Source organism: Oryctolagus cuniculus, chromosome 12 (genome assembly GCF_964237555.1).
Source record: "Oryctolagus cuniculus chromosome 12, mOryCun1.1, whole genome shotgun sequence".
NCBI lineage: Eukaryota > Metazoa > Chordata > Mammalia > Lagomorpha > Leporidae > Oryctolagus > Oryctolagus cuniculus.
In genome coordinates, this window is record NC_091443.1 from 69,132,499 (window position 1) to 69,151,360 (window position 18,862).

The 18,862-nt window shown below is 39.5% G+C and overlaps 2 long non-coding RNA genes across 2 annotated transcripts in view; one reads left to right on the forward strand and one right to left on the reverse strand.

Annotated features, from left to right (window-relative positions):
• LOC138844677 (uncharacterized) overlaps positions 1–18,862 on the forward strand; it is a 294,022-nt gene that overhangs the window by 150,455 nt on the left and 124,705 nt on the right. The window lies entirely within an intron of this gene.
• LOC127483783 (uncharacterized) lies at positions 3,201–5,579 on the reverse strand. The gene is made up of 2 exons (XR_007910432.2): positions 5,306–5,579; positions 3,201–3,486 (listed from the first exon to the last, which is right to left on the reverse strand). It is a non-coding gene; the product is annotated as an uncharacterized lncRNA (long non-coding RNA).

Here is an 18,862-nt window from a genome sequence, read left to right on the forward strand (position 1 = left end):
CTTAAAAAAAATTTTCATGGGGCCAGTGCTGTGGCATGGTAGGTTAAGTAGCCACCTGTGGTGCTGACATCCCATATAGGCACCTGTTGGAGTCGTATTTGCTTTATTTCAGATCATGCTCCCTATTGATGGCCTGTGAAAGTAGTGGAAGATGACTCTAGTGCTTAGGGCCCTGGATCCATGTGGGAGACCTGGAAGAAGCTCCTGGCTTCAGACTGGCAAAGCTCTGGCTGTTGTGGCCATTTGGCGAGTGAACCAGTGGATGGAAGACCTCACTCTTTGCCTCTCCCTCTTTCTGTCTGTAACTCTACCTCTCAAGTAAATAAATAAATCTTTTAAACATTTCTGTACTATGTTACACAACTCCATACAGTTTTTTTTTTTAAAGATTTAATTGCTTATTTATTTGCAAGGCAGAATGACAGAAGAAAAGGAGGGAGGGGTAGGAAGGAAAGAGATCTTCTATCTACTGGTTTACTCCCCAAATGGTTGTAACAGCCAGGACTGGCCCAGGCTGGAGCCAGGAGCCAGGAACTCTATATGGAGCTCCCACAAGTGTGATAGGGGCCCAAGCACTTGGGCCATCATCTGCTGCCTTCCCAGGAGCATTAGCAGGGAGCTGGATCCGAAGTGGAGCAGTTGGACTGCAGCCAGCACTCTGTTATGGGATGCTGGCAACTCAAGTGGTAGCTTAATAAGCTGCACCACAGTGCTGCCCTCCTGAATCATATTTTCATGCAGCAAGAAAACCTGAACAAGGTGCCCTGCAAGTGCCAGCGCCATACTTTTATATCCCTGATCCCAGAACTGCGGGACAAATGAACTTCAGTCTTTACAAATACCCAGTCTTGGACAATTTGCTATAGCAGCAGAATATGTACTAAGACACCATTTATATTATTTTAAAAGTATACTTCAAGTACATATGCTTACGGTCATTACATTCTTTGGGTTCTTGGTCTATAATCATCACTAGCCCATTAATAGATGAGTCTCTGACTCAAGTAGATGAAGCCTGTCGCTCCCCCTCTTCGTGGAGGAACGACACAGGACCCTGCGCTGTTCTTTTGTCTGCTCGGCCCTCCCCGGGTTTGCTGCTGGTTCTTCCCGGGTTGGCTACCGACCCTTCCACCTCTGTGGAAGGGCGGTTCCCCCTGCCACATTCCTCACTTCCGCCGGGGAGCAGCACACCGCCGGCCGGCTCTCTCGGGGGCTGCACAGGTGTTCCTTCAGATAGATGTTCCCCTTAGATGTTCCTGGTGCATGTTGTCTCTCTCCTCCTTTATAGTCCTCTTCACCAATCCCAACTCTGCTACCCACACGCCGAGTACGCTGCTCTCCTCCAATCAGGAGCAGGTCCTACAGTTTATTGGTTGAACTGGAGGCAGCTGTGTAGAAGCTGTTTCTCCCTTCTCAGCGCCATATTGTGGGAGAGCAGATGCATAGAATAAGTCTTAATTCCAGTAACTTAGTCTAGTCCGAGTTGCTCCCCACAAAGCCTCTTTTTTTTTAATAACCATGTAATAACCCAGGAAAAATTATGACAACATGCAGTAAAGCAGTAACAGTTGCCATTTTGTGAATAAACAATCTGAAATTAATTAATGGGAAGTATTGACAAAATTACAATCATAATACACATGGGAATGAAGGAAAATAGATGAATTGAAGGTCTTTTTAAAAATTTTTATTTGAGAAACATAGAGAAGGAAAGACAAAGAGACATAGAGGGAGTGATTCCATTTCCTGGTTCACTCTCAAATGACCACATTTGCTTGGCTGGGCCAGTGCCGGAGCTAGCAGCTAGGAACTCAGTCCATGTCTCACACATGCATGGCAGGAACCCAGTTTATTGAGTCATCACTGTTGGCTCCCAGAGTCAGGAGTCAGGAGTAAAAGTTGAAAATCAAAACCAGACATTCTGATAAGGGTTGCAGGTATCTTAGCTGCTAGGCAAGGCTGCTTTTCCCTCAAGGTAATTTTATATAAAACATGCACATTTCTGGGTAAGCTGCACCCCAAATTGAACAATTTATTACACATTTGATTTATGTAAAAATCACTTTACTTACATAAATATTTCTTCATATTTTTGTTACATGGAAACTAAGGATGCAATGAAATGTTCCTTAAGAATTTATATTGTGCTTTTAATAAACATCATTATGTTTATGTATTTAAGCAATGCAATCATTACTAATCATCACTGAACAGTTACCACTTCATTTCTGCCTTTAAAAACTAACAGTATTTATTCATTTTTAGGTTATTAGAAATAAAACAGACAAGGAAGGCAAATATTGCATTTTTTCTGGTGTATGACCTAGCAGAAATATTTTGTATTGCCTGCCTTTTTCACTTCAAGTCTACGTTAACGTCCCTGGTTCTTACAGGTCAGCATATATTCTGGTGTTGAACTCTATAGTTTATCAGAAAAGAAGTGTCAATTTCCCTCTTGCTCCAAACTCTAAGAGGAATCCACTTCTGCTTTTTGACTTACATTTCAGATCACCACTTGAGTTTTCCAATCTATTTACTTCTTGTCCAAACGGCTGAGATAATAAAACCAGTCTGTTGAATGACTTCATGATTCCCTGCTCCATAAAGCCCCTAATACTCTGTCAGTAGACAGTGGCCTTGTAATCACCCTTCCTCAGCATTCAATCACATTGGTCTCCCCCAGAGGTGTGCTAGAGTTACTTTGCTAACCTCTTTGCTCTTGATATTTTGCAAACTGCCATAGGTCTCTTACCAAATTTTCATTTTGTCTTAAATATAACAGTGCAGTTTAAAAAGTTTTACAGTTTTCTTTTCTTTATAACATCTGTTTCAGAAATCATTATAGCTCAGGCTTCTTCATGGCATAAATTGCCTTGTTTTGATTTCATCACTTTTTATGTCATTTCTTTTCCCTGTCAATATGATTAAGGCTATATTTGGAACTAACATTTTCAGACAACCTTTGCTTATCTAGCTACAGTTCTTGTGAACATGTTTTTGGGCCTCCATTTCCATACATATACACCCCTTCTCTTGGCAACTCGCATTCCCTGTCCCCTCCCTCTGCCTACACACCAAATCCAGATATATTTAATTCTTTGGTATTATTTTTAAGTTGAAACAATGGACTGCTTTTATTTTTCACTGATACTTGACTCTTGCTTTTCATAAAGTTGGATATAAATCATAAAAAATCTCAATACAGTTTAAACAAGATTCTTTATTTGTGCTTTATGTGGCCGAGTTGGAGAATAGCACAGCCATTTTCATCCAGAATGATCAGGGAAATAGAGAGCCTCCTGCTGTTATACACAAAAGCCAGTGGTAATGGACCAGAACAGGGGAGCCATCATGCTGGGGCGACTCCATCCGCCAGGGCAGACCAGCCGTGTTGGTTTTGACATGGATATGTCCATTACACTGACTTAATGAGGCAGTAGACTCATCTCCATATATAGTCTACATCCTGTTGGCTAGACTGCAGACCTAAAAAATGTGACCAGAAAAAAAGAAGAAAGAAATTATAAAATGACATGTTTGCAATTTTTATTGTCTTCATGACCAAAACAACAAAATAGTTCATTTTTGCTCACTATACATTTTACTTTGTTAGTGATTAAGGAGCCTGTGAGTTCTTTCCTCTTTCCAAATAGTGACATAAAAAAGGAAATGACATTCATGAAGTCCAATAACTTTTGTTATAAAGAATTTAAAACACACACACACGTGATTGGGTAGGCATTGTGGTGTAGCAGGTTAAACCACCACCTGTGAAATAGGCATCACATATGAACATGGATTTGAGTCTTGGCTGCTCCACTTCTGATTCAGCTCCCTGCTAATGTACTTGGAATAGCAGAGGAAGATGGACCAAGTACTTGGGCCCATGCCACACATGATGCTTCTGGTTTTGACCTGGCCCAGCCCTGGCCATGGAGGTCATTTGGGGAATGATCCAGCAGATCCCTCTGTAACTCTGCCTTTTAAATAAACAACAAATCTTTAAATATGGGAACATCAGGACCTTTTTACAGACACATTTAGTAAAAACACACTAAATGAGACACTCCACTTTGATTTTGACTCCTGGGAAACTCCCATAGTCCCCTCTTGAGCTATGCAGTTAGGGCTACCTCAACAGTATGGCTATGAGTACAAATGCTTAAAGACAAGTTTTCAGAACTTGCCTCATGGGATGGAGAGAGGCAAAGCTGCACTACAGGCAAGAAGACACTTCCTTTCCCACTCCCAAATGCTGCTTTGTTTTAGCATCATAGTGTGTCATTTGCTTTGATTAGGTAACTGGAGACTCCTTTGAAATCTTGATTTTATCAGCATGAAAGAATTTAGCCCCATTTTTAAAAATAGGGACCATTGTGTCAGGGGCCAAGCCCTACCTCATCAGACATGGCTTCTCTGCCAACCTGGGCATGCAGGTACCTCATACCCTTGGTTATCTGTTCCTTGTACCCGAAGATGACAGCCACCAGTTCATCACTTTTGCAAAGCAGAGCAGGTGCATCTGGTTCGAGCACCATATCTCTAAGAAAATGGATGACATGACATACACTGACCAAGTTCAGGCCTTTCTTTGACCTGAGCCGCACATGATTCTCCTGGGCGCTATGGAGCAGGAGGCTATGGCAGATGTGGAGTGGTGCTAGTCCCCCTTAACCAACGCCTCGTGCAAGCAGGTCTTCCTGAGCACCGAGTAAGCTCACTTGGAAGACATGGAGTTTGAAACTGGGAGGGCAGGGTTGTCACAGACAGACCTCTGAGCTCGAGTGTGGGACCGTTGGGGAGGAGATTGGAATAAACTCTCTGTGCGGGCTGCTTGCCTGCCTCTGCATCTCCAGCATAGCCCCGCCTCAAGTAGGGCACTGAGGCCGACCCTGTCACTGGCAGCACATGGCCTCTCAAGTGAATGTCAGCTATTGGTGGTCTGTAGGGGCTGGGGTGGGGGATAGGTCTCATTTCAGTGGTTTTATAGGGTTCCTACCCATGACAAACAGGTGCACTCTGCCTTTATTCATTGGGCACACTGACAGAATGGCTGACGTCTCCCCTTGGCCTCTCCATCCTTAGCCTCTTTCTGTGCCCATGATCTCTGTATATACCAAGAGCTTGGGTTTTACCATAGTGTGTTTCAGATCCTCCATTTATATGAGGTTTACAAGGAGCGAGGTGAGGACAGTAAGGAAATTCTTCATAACAGAGCGGGGAGGCCTATGAAAAACGAATCAGGCAGGTGCAGGGCTCTGTCTGGTGTCCTGACAGCTGAGTGATGGTGTGAAGTAGCAGGTACCTTGTGGGTGACCTGAGGAAAGGCCCTGAAGTGCACATGACCCATCAGTGTTCAGGAACTGCTCTGTAGGAGAAGGTGTCCCTGTGCATCGGAGGAGGAACTTCTGTATGACATTTAGCCTCGTCTGTATGAATCCAGTCCTTTCTTCAGGGCTTTCCAGGGTGTTACACACCTCACCAGAGCCTCACTGCACCATGAAGAATGTGTCAGAAGTAGGACTTCTTTAACTTGTGTAATTGGAACTTTGTACCCTTTGACCTACTCCTTCCCATCTTGTTTTACCTCCACCCCTGGCAACCACCATTCTATTTCAGAATCCTCATATAAGTGGCATTATTTGCCATTTGTTCTTATTTTGCTTAGTATAATACTTTCCAGGTTCACTTAGGTTGTTCCAAATTACAGGATTTCCATCTTTTTAAAAAATGGACATGCACACACACACACGCACACACACATCATCCTTCCCTGATCCATCTATCCATCTGTGGACCCTTGATTGTTTCTATTTCTTGGCTGTTGTGAATAATACAGCAATGAATTTAGGACTGCAGATATAAGTTTAAGATACTGATTTCATTTCTTCAGGATATATTCCCAGAAGTAGGATTACTGTATCATAAAGTAGTTCTATTGTCAATTTGATGAGGAACCACCACACTATTTTCCATAAAGACTGTTCCAAGTCCCATTCCTAGCAGTAGTCTCCACATTCCTATCAATATTTATCTTTTTAAAATAATAACCGTCCTAACATATATGAAATGATATCTCATTGTGGTTTTATTTGCATTTCCATGATGATAAATGACGTTAAAGGTATTTTCATGTGTCTATTGGCCATCATTGGAAAAATGTCTGTTCAGATTCTTACCTGTATTTGATAATCTATTGTTTTCTGGATTTTTGGCTGTTGAGTTGTTTGAATTCCTTATATATTTTGGCCTGAATGTTTGTGTCGCCCAAAATTTGTTTATCAAAACATAATCCCCAAGGTAATGATACATTAGGAGGCAGGATCTTTGGGAGGTGATTGGATCATGGGGGCTTGTGCTCATGAATGGTACATGTGGTTCAAGTTCAACAGAAGCCTCACCACTCAGTCTGCCTTCTCGGGTGGAGATGAAACAAGTAACTTGAGCTGCAGTTTTAATTTTGCAGTCAGAACAAAACCACTGTCTTTTATTTTCTGAGAAGGACCAGGGCAAATGCTGGACCTTCACCAGGAATCCCTCTCTGCCCTTGGTGCCAACATCATCATCTCCTGGGTCCCAGCATCATAGCAGATTAGATGCATGGCCTAGGTGTGTCTGAGAAGAGATCAATGTGCTTTTATTGAGGTATTTGCATGGGAGCTATCATAGGTTCAAGGGTGACCAAGGAAGGCTCTAAAGGGGGATATGGGATTCAAACTAGACTTTAAAGGAAGAATGAATCAAGTGAAATTTCAGCTCTCCAATGAGAGAATCACATTAAAAAGAGACTATACTTTGTGCTTGATATAGGACCTATGGACTTAGACAGTCAAAGAATGTCTGGATCCTGGAAAATTGAGACATTGATTCACACATCTGGAAGAAGGAGTAGAAGGTTCATGAAGGTCTAGTTAGGACCTACAGATGAATAAATTCATAGTGACTGGGATTGTTGAAGTGAATAGAACCTAGAAACCAAAGGGGACCAGAAAGAAAAAAAAAATGATGAAGATTTAGTTATAGGGAAAAAAAGACATGCTGAGACACATAGAAGGTAATTAATTTCAAGGAATAAAGGCGTATTAGAAATGTGGTCAGAACACAGACAATAGCGTGGCTGATAAGGTACTTATCTCTTAGCCTAAGGATTTCAGAATTCCAATTGACCAAGAACAGGATGATCTACAGCTAGCAAGGAATGAGTTCACTAACCACAATTTAGGTTGTCAAGTTAATAGAAGCTAGGATTGAAGCATATTTCCATTAACGGAGACAAGCTGGTCTCTCTGAGGGTCATTGGCTCTGTTAACATGCAATATTGTCCCATCCAGACAAAGACATTTTGACAGTAAATGTGTGAGCTGGTGCTGTGGATTTGGTTAGGCATTTTGCTGTTCCATATACAGAGGGATGATGTGTTTGTCCTGTGAAAAGATCACTGGACTTGGAGATAAATCTGAATTAAGCTTGGAATCTGACAATAAACAACAGTGGCAGTTAGTTATGACACCTTTATACTCCTCTGGAGCCGAATTTGTTCCTTTGTAAAGTAAGAGAGGAGGGGCTGTCTTGCTCATGTCAACCCATGTTTCTAAAAATTTCAGACTTACAAAATAGTAAATCAATATATGTATCCATCAACTACATTCCCCAAAATTCCATTTTCTTGATCATTCATAACCATTTGGAAGATTACAGACACAATATCCTAAATACCCTAAATAGTTCAGTGCATATTTCCTAAAAACATGAACATTCTCTTCCATATAGACAAAGAATTAAAAAATCAATTAATTAATTTTAAATCAATATTATCTAATTTAGGAAAAAATTTCAGCTTTTTGCCAATTATTTTAAAAATGCCCTTTTGGGGAAATTTCTTGTGTAGAGAAAGAGATTCCACTATAACAGCTAATTCAGGAATTCATGTTGTATTTAACTATCGATCTTTTAAATCCCTTTGTATCTAGAACATTCTTCAGTCTGTTTTTCATAACCTTACTATCTTTTAAAAAATATGTGCCAGTTATTTTGTAAAATGTCACTTAGTAAGGACATTTTGATCTTTCCTCATGGATTAATTCAGAGTATGTACCTCTGAATGCTTGTGGAAAAAATGAAATTTAAGTGTATTTTGCTGCATATGTTTTGAAATCCATGCTTGGTTTTCTCATAATATACACTTTGCATAAACTATGTTGAAAAGCCCTCCTATTTTTTATTGGTCAAATTTAAAAAAAAATTTAAAGAATACAACTTCATGCATTTAACATATACAAACTTGGGAACATGGTGATTCTTCTCTTGCTACCTCCCTCTCCCCCATACTCCCACCTCTCTTCCTCCTCTCTCTTCCTTTCCCATTCTTATTTTTTACCAAGATCAATTTTCAGTTAATTTTGTACTCATAACATTAACCCTACACTAATTAGAGAGTTCACTGAAGAGTATGAAGGAAAAAGGAAAAAAAGAACAAAAATAAATAAACCAGAAAAACATTGTTCATCAACAGTCAAAGCAAGGGCTGTTCAAAATCATCGCATCTCAAAGTGTTAGTTTCACTTCAATGGATTACATGTTAAGTATTCTATTAATTACCACAGACCAGAGAGACCATATGGTATTTGTCTTTTTGTGACTGGCTTATTTCATTAAATATAACAGTTTCCAGTTGCATCCATTTTGTTGCAAATGACAGGATTTCATTTTTTGCCACTATGTATTATTCCATAGTGTATATAAACCACAATTTCTTAATAATATCCAGTCCTTATATATAATATCCAGTCTTCAGTTGATGGACATCTGGATTGATTCCATATCTTAGCTATTGTAAATAGAGCTGAAATGAACATGGGGCTATAGATCACTCTTTCACATGCTATCATTTCCTTTGGATAAATTCCCACAAGTGGGGTGGCTGGTTCATATGGTAGGTCTATATTCAACTTCCTGAGATATCTCCATACTCTCTTCCAAAGTGGCTGTACCAGTTTAACATTTCCACCAACAGTGGATTAGGGTCACTTCCCCCACATCCTTCCCAGCATTTGTTGTTTGTTGATTTGTGTATGAGAACCTTCTAACAGGGTAAGCTGAAACCTCATGTGGTTTTGATTTACATTTCAGTAATAGCTAGTGATCCTGAGAGCATTTTCCATGTATCTACTGGCCATTTGAATTTCCTTTCTTGAAAAACGTCTGTTCAAATCTTTTGCCCATTTCTTTACTAGGTTGTTTGTTTTGTAGTTGTTGAGTTTCTTGAGGTCTTCATAGGTTCTGGAAGTTGATCCTTTATCAGTTGCATAGTTTGCAAATAATTTCTCCCATTCTGTCAGTTGTTTCTGACACTCAGTGTCAAACACTCTTTGCTGAGTGTTTCTTTTGCATTGCAGACGCTTCTCAGCTTGATGTAATCCCACTTGTAAATTTTTCCTTTGATTGCCTGTGCCCCTGGGGTCTTTTCCAAGAAGTTTTTCCCTATGTCAATGGTTTGTATGGTTACCCAAATGTTTTCTAGTAATTTGATGGCATCAGCTTGTAGATTTAGCTCTTTCATTTATTTTGAGCGGATGTTTGTGTAAGGTGTAAGGTAGGGTCTTGTTTCATACTTCTGCATGTAGAAATCCAGTTTTTCCAGCACCATTTGTTGAGGAGACTGTGTTGGCTCCAGGGGTTGTTTTTTGCTCCTTTGTCAAATATAAGTTGGTTGTAGATGTGTGGATTATTTGCTGGAGTTTTTACTCTGCTCCATTGGTGTATATGTCTGTTTTTGTGCCAGTGCCAGGCTGTTTTGATTATAACTGCCCTGTAGTATGTCTAGAGGTCTGTTATTATGATGCCTCCAGCTTTGTTTTTATTGTTTAAGATTGCTTTGGTTATTATGGGTCCCCAATATTTCCATATGCATTTCAGCATCATTTTTTCTAGACCTGAAAAGAATGTTGTTGGGATGACATTGCAGCTATAAATTGCTTTTGACAGTATGGGCATTTTGGTAATGTTGAGTTTTTGAATCCATGAACATGGAATATTTTTCCTCTTTTTTATGTCTTACATTTCTTTCTTTAATGATTTGTAATTTTCATCATAGACTTTGGTTAAATTTATTGCAAGGTAATTTAAATTTTTTGTAGTTATTGTGTATAGGATTGATCTTAGAAGTTCTTTCTGAGCTGTGTCATTGTCTGTATATACAAAGGCTATTGATTTTTGTGTGTTAATTGTATATTCTGCCACTTTACCAAACTCTTTTATGAGTTCCAGTAGTTTCTTCATGTAGTCTTTTGGGTTTCCTTTATATGGAATCATGTTATCAGCAAATAAAGATAGTTTGACTTCTTCCTTCCCAATTGTAACAATTTGATTTGTTTTTCTTGCCTGATGGCTCTGGCCAAAACTTCCAGGATTATATTAAATAGCAAATGTGAGGGTGGGCATCCTTGTTGGTTCAGGATCTTAATGGGAATGCCTCCAGTTTTTTCCCATTCAGTAGGATGCTACCTAAGGGTTTGTTATAAATTGCTTTGATCATGTTGAGCAATGTTCCTTCTATACCCAATTTGCATAAGGTTTTCATCATTACAGGGTGTTGAATGTTGTCAAATGCTTTCTCTGCATCTATTGAGATAATCATATTAGTAGTCTTCAGTTTGTTATCACACTTATTGATTTTTGAATGTCGAACCATCCCTGCATACTTGGGATAAATCTCCTTGTACCAGATGAATGATCTTTCCAATATGTTGTTGAATTCACCTGGCTAGTATTTTGTTGTTGATTTTTGCATCTATGATCATTAGGAATATTGGTCTGTAGTTTTCTTTTTCTGTCATATCCTTTTCTTGGTTAGGAACTAAGATGATGCAGGCTTAATAGAGAATTTGGGAAGGATTTCCTCTTTTCAGTTGTTTTGAATAGCTTAAGAAGAATTGAAATTAGTTCTTCTTTAAATGTCTAGTAGAATTCAGCTGTGAAGCCATCAGGACTTGGGCTTTTCTTTGTTGGAAGAGTCTTTATTACTGATTCAATATCCATCTTGGTTATTGGTCTGTTTAGGTGCTCTATGTCTTCATGATTCTATTTAGGTAGATTATATGTGTCTGGGAATCTATCCATTTCTTCTAGGTTTCCCTATTTGTTGATATATAGCTCTTTGTGGTAATTCCTCATGATTCTTTTTATTTATTTCTGTGGTAGCTGCTGTTACATTTTCTTTTTCATCTCTGATTTTATTGATTTGGGTCTTCTCCCTCTTTTTTTTGCTTAGTTCTGCCAATGACATGTCAATTTTTAGAAATTTTTTCAAAAGATAAGCTCTTTATTTCACTTATCTTTTGTATTGTTTTTGGTTTAAATGTTGTTTATTTCTTCCTGAATTATTTCTTTCCCTCTACTAATTTGGTTTTTTTTTTTTTTTTTTTTCTCTAGGTCCTTGAGATACACTGACAGCTCATTCATTTGGTGACTTTCCAGTTTCTTGATGTAGGCACTAATTGCTGTAAACTTTCCTCAGAGCACTGCTTTTGCTGTATCCCATATGTTTTCATGTGTTGTAGTGTCTTTATTTGTTTCCAGAAAGTTTTTAATTTCTCTTTTCATTTCTTCTATGACCCACTTTCATTCAGGAGTATTTTGTTCCATCTCCATGTGTTTTCATATGTTCTAAAGATTCCTGAGTTATTGATTTCCAACCTCAGTCCACTGTAGCCAGAGAAGGTGCATAGTATGACTTTGATTTTTTTGAATTTGCAGAGAATTTCTTTATTACCTTGTATATGGTCTATCCATGAGAAAGTTCCATGCACCTCTGAGAAGAATATATATTCTGCCACTGTGGGGTGAAAAATTCTGTAGATATCAGTTAGATCCATTTGGTCCATAGTGTCTTTTACCTCTGTTGTTTCCTTGTTGATTTTCTGTCTCATTGATGTATCCGTTGATGAAAGTTGGGTGTTAAAGTCTCCTGTTGTATTGGAGTCTCTGTCTCCTTTTAGATCCATTAACAAATCTTTTAAAAATTCTGGTAGCCAGGCACCCTGTATTTAGTTACATATATGTTTATTATAGTCACATCTTCCTGTTGTATTGATACCTGAATCATTACATAGTGTCCTTTTCTGTCTCTTTCAACAGTTTTTGTGTTAAAGTCTATTTTGTTTGATATTCGGATGGCTACTCCCTTTTTTATTTACATTAAATGAAATATCTTTTCCATTCTTTTACTTTCAGTCTGCTTGTATCTTTGTGGTGAGCTGTGTTTCTTGTAGACAGCAAATAGTTGGGTCTTTTTTTTTTTTTATCTATTCAGCAAATCTGTATCTTTTACTGGAGAGTTGATGCCATTTATATTCATGATAACTTTCATAAGTAATTACTTGGCCCTGCCATTTTTCCATGAATATTCCTGTTTTTTACTTTGGATTTCTTTTGGACTTTCACTGTTTTTTTTTTTTTTTTTGTCTTCACATTCTTTGATGATGCTGGCATTCCTTCAGTGTTGCTTTGTGTTTCATGTTCTTTAGCATCTTTTGTAAGGATGGATGAATGGTAACAAATTCTTCCAGTTTCTGTTTGTTATTGAAGGTATTTATTTCACCTTCATTGATAAATGAGAACTTTGCAGGCTACAGTATTCTGGGTTGACAGTTTTCTTTTTCTCCTATTAAGATTTGGACTATATCCTGCCATTGTCTTCTACCCTGTAGAGTTTTTAATGAGAAGTCAGCTGAGAGTCTAATTGGAGATCTTCTGAAAGTAATCTGGCATATCCCTCATGCGTATTTTAGAATCTTTTCTTTTTGCTTTACTGTGGAAAGATTGTCTACACTATGTCATGGTCTTTTCTGGTCATGTCTGTTAGGAGTTCCATGTGCTTCCTGTACTTGGATGTCCCTTTCTTTCTCCGGTTAGGGAAGTTTTCTGTAATTATTTCACTAAGCAGGCCTTCTAATCCCTTCTATCTTTCCTCACCTTCAGGAACTCCTAAGACCTTTATGTTGGGTCATTTGATAGCATCCATAGATCTCCAACACTGTTTTTAAGTTTTCTAATTGCTGCTGCTGCTTCTTTTGTTGTTGTTGTTGTTGTTTTGGTCTGACTATAAAATTTCCAGTAATTTGTTTTCTAGCTCAGATATTCTTTCTTCTGCCTCACCAACTCTGTTATGGATTTCCACTGCATTTTCTATTTGATCTACTGAATTCTTCATTTCTAATATTTTGTTTTTATTTACCTTTAAAATCTCAATTTCATGGGAAAAATTTTCATTCACATCATATATGGTGAAATGCCTCATATTTTTGACAGAAATAATTCTGATTTCATTTTGTCAGAATTCAAAGTAATAATGTATATGTAAGTAATTTGGTAAAACATGATGTTTTATCACTATCATGGAATTGAGGATTAAAAGGATTATTGTTCTGCTCAATTCTCAACTCCTCTATCTCTTCTGCCCTCTATAATAAGTGGTTTTTCCAGGAAAAAAGTAGCATGAGGATGCAAATTCTTTATCTGGGAACAGTAATGAAATGGGGATATAAGGTAATTGCTAAATCATGTGCACTGTAAGAGAAATGTTAAAACATTGTCCTTCAAATAACCGAGGGTACCCCTACCTCCTCTGGCTCTCTTATTTTCCCATACAGGCATTTCCATTTGTAAAGTTCTCACACATTTAATTCCATCTTGATGTCTGGATTAATACAGGGAACTACTTCTCCTCTCCTCACTCTGGGAAAAACCTATCCCTGAGCCCATTAGTGAAATAGGCAAGTTGTCTAGCACAAACCATCTTGCAAATACCCCTCCCTGCACCAGGCAAACCATCAGCCTTGGATGGAGGAAACAGGCCAATAGCCCCGACTGTCTGCAATCCAGAGACAGCAGAGGAAGTCTGCTTCATCCCAGTGTGAAAAGCAACTGGGCCAAGGTTGGAGTGGCAGAATGAAAGCTTTAGGAAGGGCAGCAGAAAGGAAGATGCACAACGGGAAGCCAGTGATTCGCCACAGTAACAAGTGTCCCCGTCAGCAAGAAGAGTGAAGTTTATTGATTTTCTATTAGTTTATAGTAAGAACAGTGATTAAGAATGAGAAGAAAACAGCCACTACCCTGAAGGAGATCTAAATGGGGTTTCTAACATTCCCAGCTTTAAATGAGAATGGGTAATGATCCCTCATGTTTCATTCTCACAGTGCCATGTAAACAAACAGACCATTCTGCCAAGAGTTACAGCCGATCACATCAATTTTCTATAGCAAAGATTATGTCTGCTGTGAGAAAGGCGCCTGGTTCCTTCAGAGGAGGAAGAGCCCGCCTTCCCCAGGGCTCTCTGCTGGTTTGAATATTAGGCTATGCCTGCCAGACAAGCTCTAGTCCCAGAACCTCCCACATCTTGCCTTGCACAGCCTCAGGGGGACAACTCCCAAAGCCTTTATTAGCAGTCAAAAGTACCCCTGGAAATCCGGAGGTGAAAAAAGAGAAAACAGTTGATTTATGTCTGCATTTATTGCATACAAAAAGGTGCCATGTTGGGTTATGAAAACCTCAAGAAAACATTCTCATTGGTCTAATTTAAGACCACACCAGCTGGGTAGATAAATCTTTATGCAAACCATATCACTGCTATCAGAAAATCTTAAGAAAAGGAGGAAAGACTAGGTATTTTCTATTTGTGAATTCTCTCCCTCACACACACATACACATTCGCAGATAGACACAAACACATATCATGCTGGATTTGCCATAATTAGTTTTGTTCTCTACAGAAAGCTTCGTTTATTGAGAATGCCATTAAACAAGTGAAATACAAATTATAAGTGACATTGATATGGTCATAATCACTCCTTCCTGGCTGCCAGAGATATTTTTTGAGAAGAACCTGCATTTCTACAGATGGCGTGAACAAAAAATGAGGCCTGCAGAACACACCATTATTCCTGGGAGGCTTTCAGTTCATTAGCTGAAGCAGCCAAGTCTTCATGAGCCACAACTGATCAGCAAATGGGAAATGAGCAAGAGTATAAATTCCCAGCAAACCAAATCATTAACATTTGCTGCCTGCATCCTGGAAACACAGTAAATCAAATGTGTCATCATTTATCAAGACAAAATATCATTACTAATTGGGATTAATTTGCTGCTGTGGGATTGCTGACCTTTGCTGAAAGAAAATAAAACTGCTCGTTAGCTGTCTTCATTTAATTTTCCTTGAAGGAGGGAGAGAGGAATAGGCAGTCTGGGTTGGGGAGGAAGGAAGGGAAATGGGATGGGGGGGTTCCTTATCTTCCAAATACTACTCATTCTAAAGTCGCAAAATGATGAGAGAGCTTGCTGATGCGCTATTACCAACCCAGGACCCAGGATTTTTGATAATGTGTCCAGAGATAACAGTGACTCAGGTTGTCATCATCTGTGATTTAGCACTGTCTGGGGGAAGGAATAATTAGAAAAATTGCCAGAGTGAAATTATATGTAGTTTCATTTCTTAGTGGGAAAAGGCTAATACAATTGCAAGGGAACAGCCCAGGATTTATCTGGGTGCACTAATATTAAAGGGGATTCAAAAGAAATAATACATATGTTTGGGGGTCCCCCAGTGATTCTGCAACAGGCTGCAGTCTAATTGTACCTAATGACTCAATAATCTCGGGTATGTTCTTCTCTCAGTAACTGCCAATGCTTTTTAAGGATGGATGAATGTGTGTACTCTGCTAGGTGACCAGTTAAGTTCACGGAGAACTTTGTGACCCCAGAAATTCAAATATGATCCTAATGCATGAGGTACAGTTAACATTTAGATTTCTTAAAACATTGCATTAAAACATTATATGTTTTGACTACTGAGTTTTTTTAGCACCACCTTAAATTTTGCTATTAAGGCAACTGCTTCATTCATCTCACCCTAGCTGGGTCATGCATTCGTTGAGTTTATTTATTTATGGTTTTAAATTGGTTGTGTGTATTTATTTTTTATAAGATTTACTTTTTTATTTGAAAGGCAGAGTTACAGAGAAGCAGAGGTGTTGGGAAGAGGGGAAGGTCTTCCACCCACTGGTTCACTTCCCAAATGGCCATAATAGCCGAAGCTCAGATCAAAAGCCAGGAGCCAGGAGCTTCTTTCATGTCTCCTGCTTGGTTTCAGGGGCCCAAAGACCTGGGCCATCCTCCACTGCCTTCCCAGGATGTAACAGAGTGCTGGATTGGAAGTGGAGCAGCCTGGACTCAAATGGTGCCCACATGGGATATCAGCTCTACAGGGGGTGGCTTCACCTGCTACACCACAGCGCTGGTCCCTCTTCAGTTTAAATGACTGCTCATCACAAAACCTAAGGAGAAAGCTGAGGATCATTAACTTCCCAAAGCAGCAAATCCACAAGCAGAGGAGTCAGAATTCAAACCCAGAACATGGGTGCCTGGGTTCAGCATCCATATTCTAAATAGTACCATTCCTCCTAGCCACCAGGGTGAATCAGAGAGGGTTAAAAAGAGGACCAGTTCACTAGGAAGTGGGTGTTGCCTTGGGAAATTTACAAAAGCATGCACATGAACAGATACGCCTAAAACAATTAGATGCCAGGCCATCACTAGTTAAATGTAAGATTGTGTATGTGAGCTAATCTATGATCCAGGAAACTGAAATCCTGAATGCTTTATTTAAGAGGTCTACTGAGCACTGCACTGCCGCTCCTGCAAGTCAATGCTTGCCATTTGCCAAGACGTGTCACAGAATTCTGGACCCAAGGAGGAAAGGGAGTTAGGCCATGTGTGCTGTCCAGGCCTGGAGGCATTCTCAGCCTTCGTTCAAAATGTTTGGGGGTTTTCCAATCTCCGGTTCTCAAATGCCTTGCTTATTTTCCCTTAGATACGATCTAATGTTTGCAGTAGTGAGAAGCATATTAATGTTTGTGCTCAAGTGTTTTAAAGCAATTTTCCCCTCTTAATTAGAGAAAACATCCTTCCCTAATATTTTTGCACTGTCGATGTACTTAGCAAACTTTTATACGACTTTTTAAAGCATGTGTGGGACGGCAGATTGAGGCTGTGTGGGAGGAGGGGGACGGGTTCCAAATCAGGTCAATTACCCTAAATTCTGATTTAAGTAAATTATAATTTCACCAAAATTGAAATGAGATTTCATAATGTAGTGATGAGACTCAAGTGTGGAAGTCACGAAGACCCTTGCAGAAGACGCTCTGTGGATGGACTCCGGGTTAGGAGGAGGCTGGGAGGAGGTGCATTGCCTGTGCACATGACAGAGAACCTGCAAACCAATGTGCAGGAGGAGTGGGAGAGATCTAGAAATCTCCCAGTTCTGACACAGATAGTGTTTCTAAAACTCATGTCGAAGACCAGCTGATTTCAGCAAACTGAGTTTATGACCCTGCAATGCTTATTTAAAATCAGTTTCTGGAGGCCGGCACTGTGGAGTTGTGGCTAAGGCTGCTGCTTGTGACGCCAGCATCTCATATGGGCACCTGTTCACATCCCCACTGTTCCACTTCCAATCCAGCTCCCTACTAAAGGCCTGGGAAGAGCAGCAGAAGATGGCCCAAGTGTTTGGAACTCTGCCACCCACCTGGGAGACCTGGAAGAAGCTCTCGGCTCCTGGTTTAACCCTGGCCTAGCCCTAGCCACTGTAGCCATCTGAGGAGTGAACCGGTGGATGGAAGACCTCTCTCTGTCTTCCCTCTTTATCTGTGACTGTCTTTTGTTAATCAGTTTCTGTACTTGAATTTTCCTTTAACTCAAGCTGATCTCATTACTGATTTCTCTTCTAATACTTGAATCTTATCTTGAGTCTTGTTGATATTAGAATTCTCAAGCATCTAAAGCCTGTTCAAGTAGGCTACCTGCTTTTAACCACATCAATGTGGTCTTTTCATTGAATATTTTCTAGGTTTTCCTTTGGCTCTGAATCTACCATGGCAGCGCCAATAATTTCAAAATTTGCTCTTGACAAGATATCAACTCCCAGAATAGCATTGTAAAAACTAATTCATATGCAAAATTTTTAAATTCTTCCTACCTCAACCTAACTCTTAATCTCTTTTACCTAATAAATAGAGTAGTTTTAATCAAAGATAATATTTTAGATATGTGATATTTATAACCTGCCACTTGTAGGACTCTGGAAGTTTTAGTTAACAATATTAGAATAATTGGATTATACTTTGACTTCTCTTGGATTCCAATAGTGTGCCTAATGCGAAATTGTTTCTTTTCTGGGAGCTGAAAAATAAAGGTATCATTTTAAAACAAACACCAAAGCATGGAGTGTGTACAGTTTCTCTAAATCCACTAACATTTCAGATTATAGCTATCACTTCAAAATGTTTCTGTCGGCATCTTCTATCTAGTAGAGCTGCAGGTGATCTTCTTGCTAAGAACTAGATCTATGCCTTGGTGCTTTCAGACTGTGGGAGCCTTCCAGTGGCACCTGCTGGATGCAATGTTTGGAAAATAGAGGCCTGTTCTCCTTTTTGAATTTTGTCAAATTTTTTGGGTCTCGTGATGTGCAACTCAAATGAGGATCTTTGACTGAAGTTCGTGAAGCCTCATTCTCTTTGTCTTGCAATATCGTCCACAGTCATCGACAAGTAAAGTCCTCACATTTTGACCCTAGCCACACCCCAGGGGAAGTGGGGTCTCTCACCTCTGCTCCATGTCTGGGGGAGTATTTTGTTGAGTAATCTTGTAGATTCTTGGTAAGTCTGAGGAAATATCTCCTAACAGTCAGAATATCAAGACCTTCTTTGATTCTGTGTTGTTCAGGTTTCCTGGCATAAGGATCCTGCCAGAAGCACAATTAGTTTTGTTTCATTTTTATTTGCCCCCCCCCCCCCGCCATGATCCAGTGCAA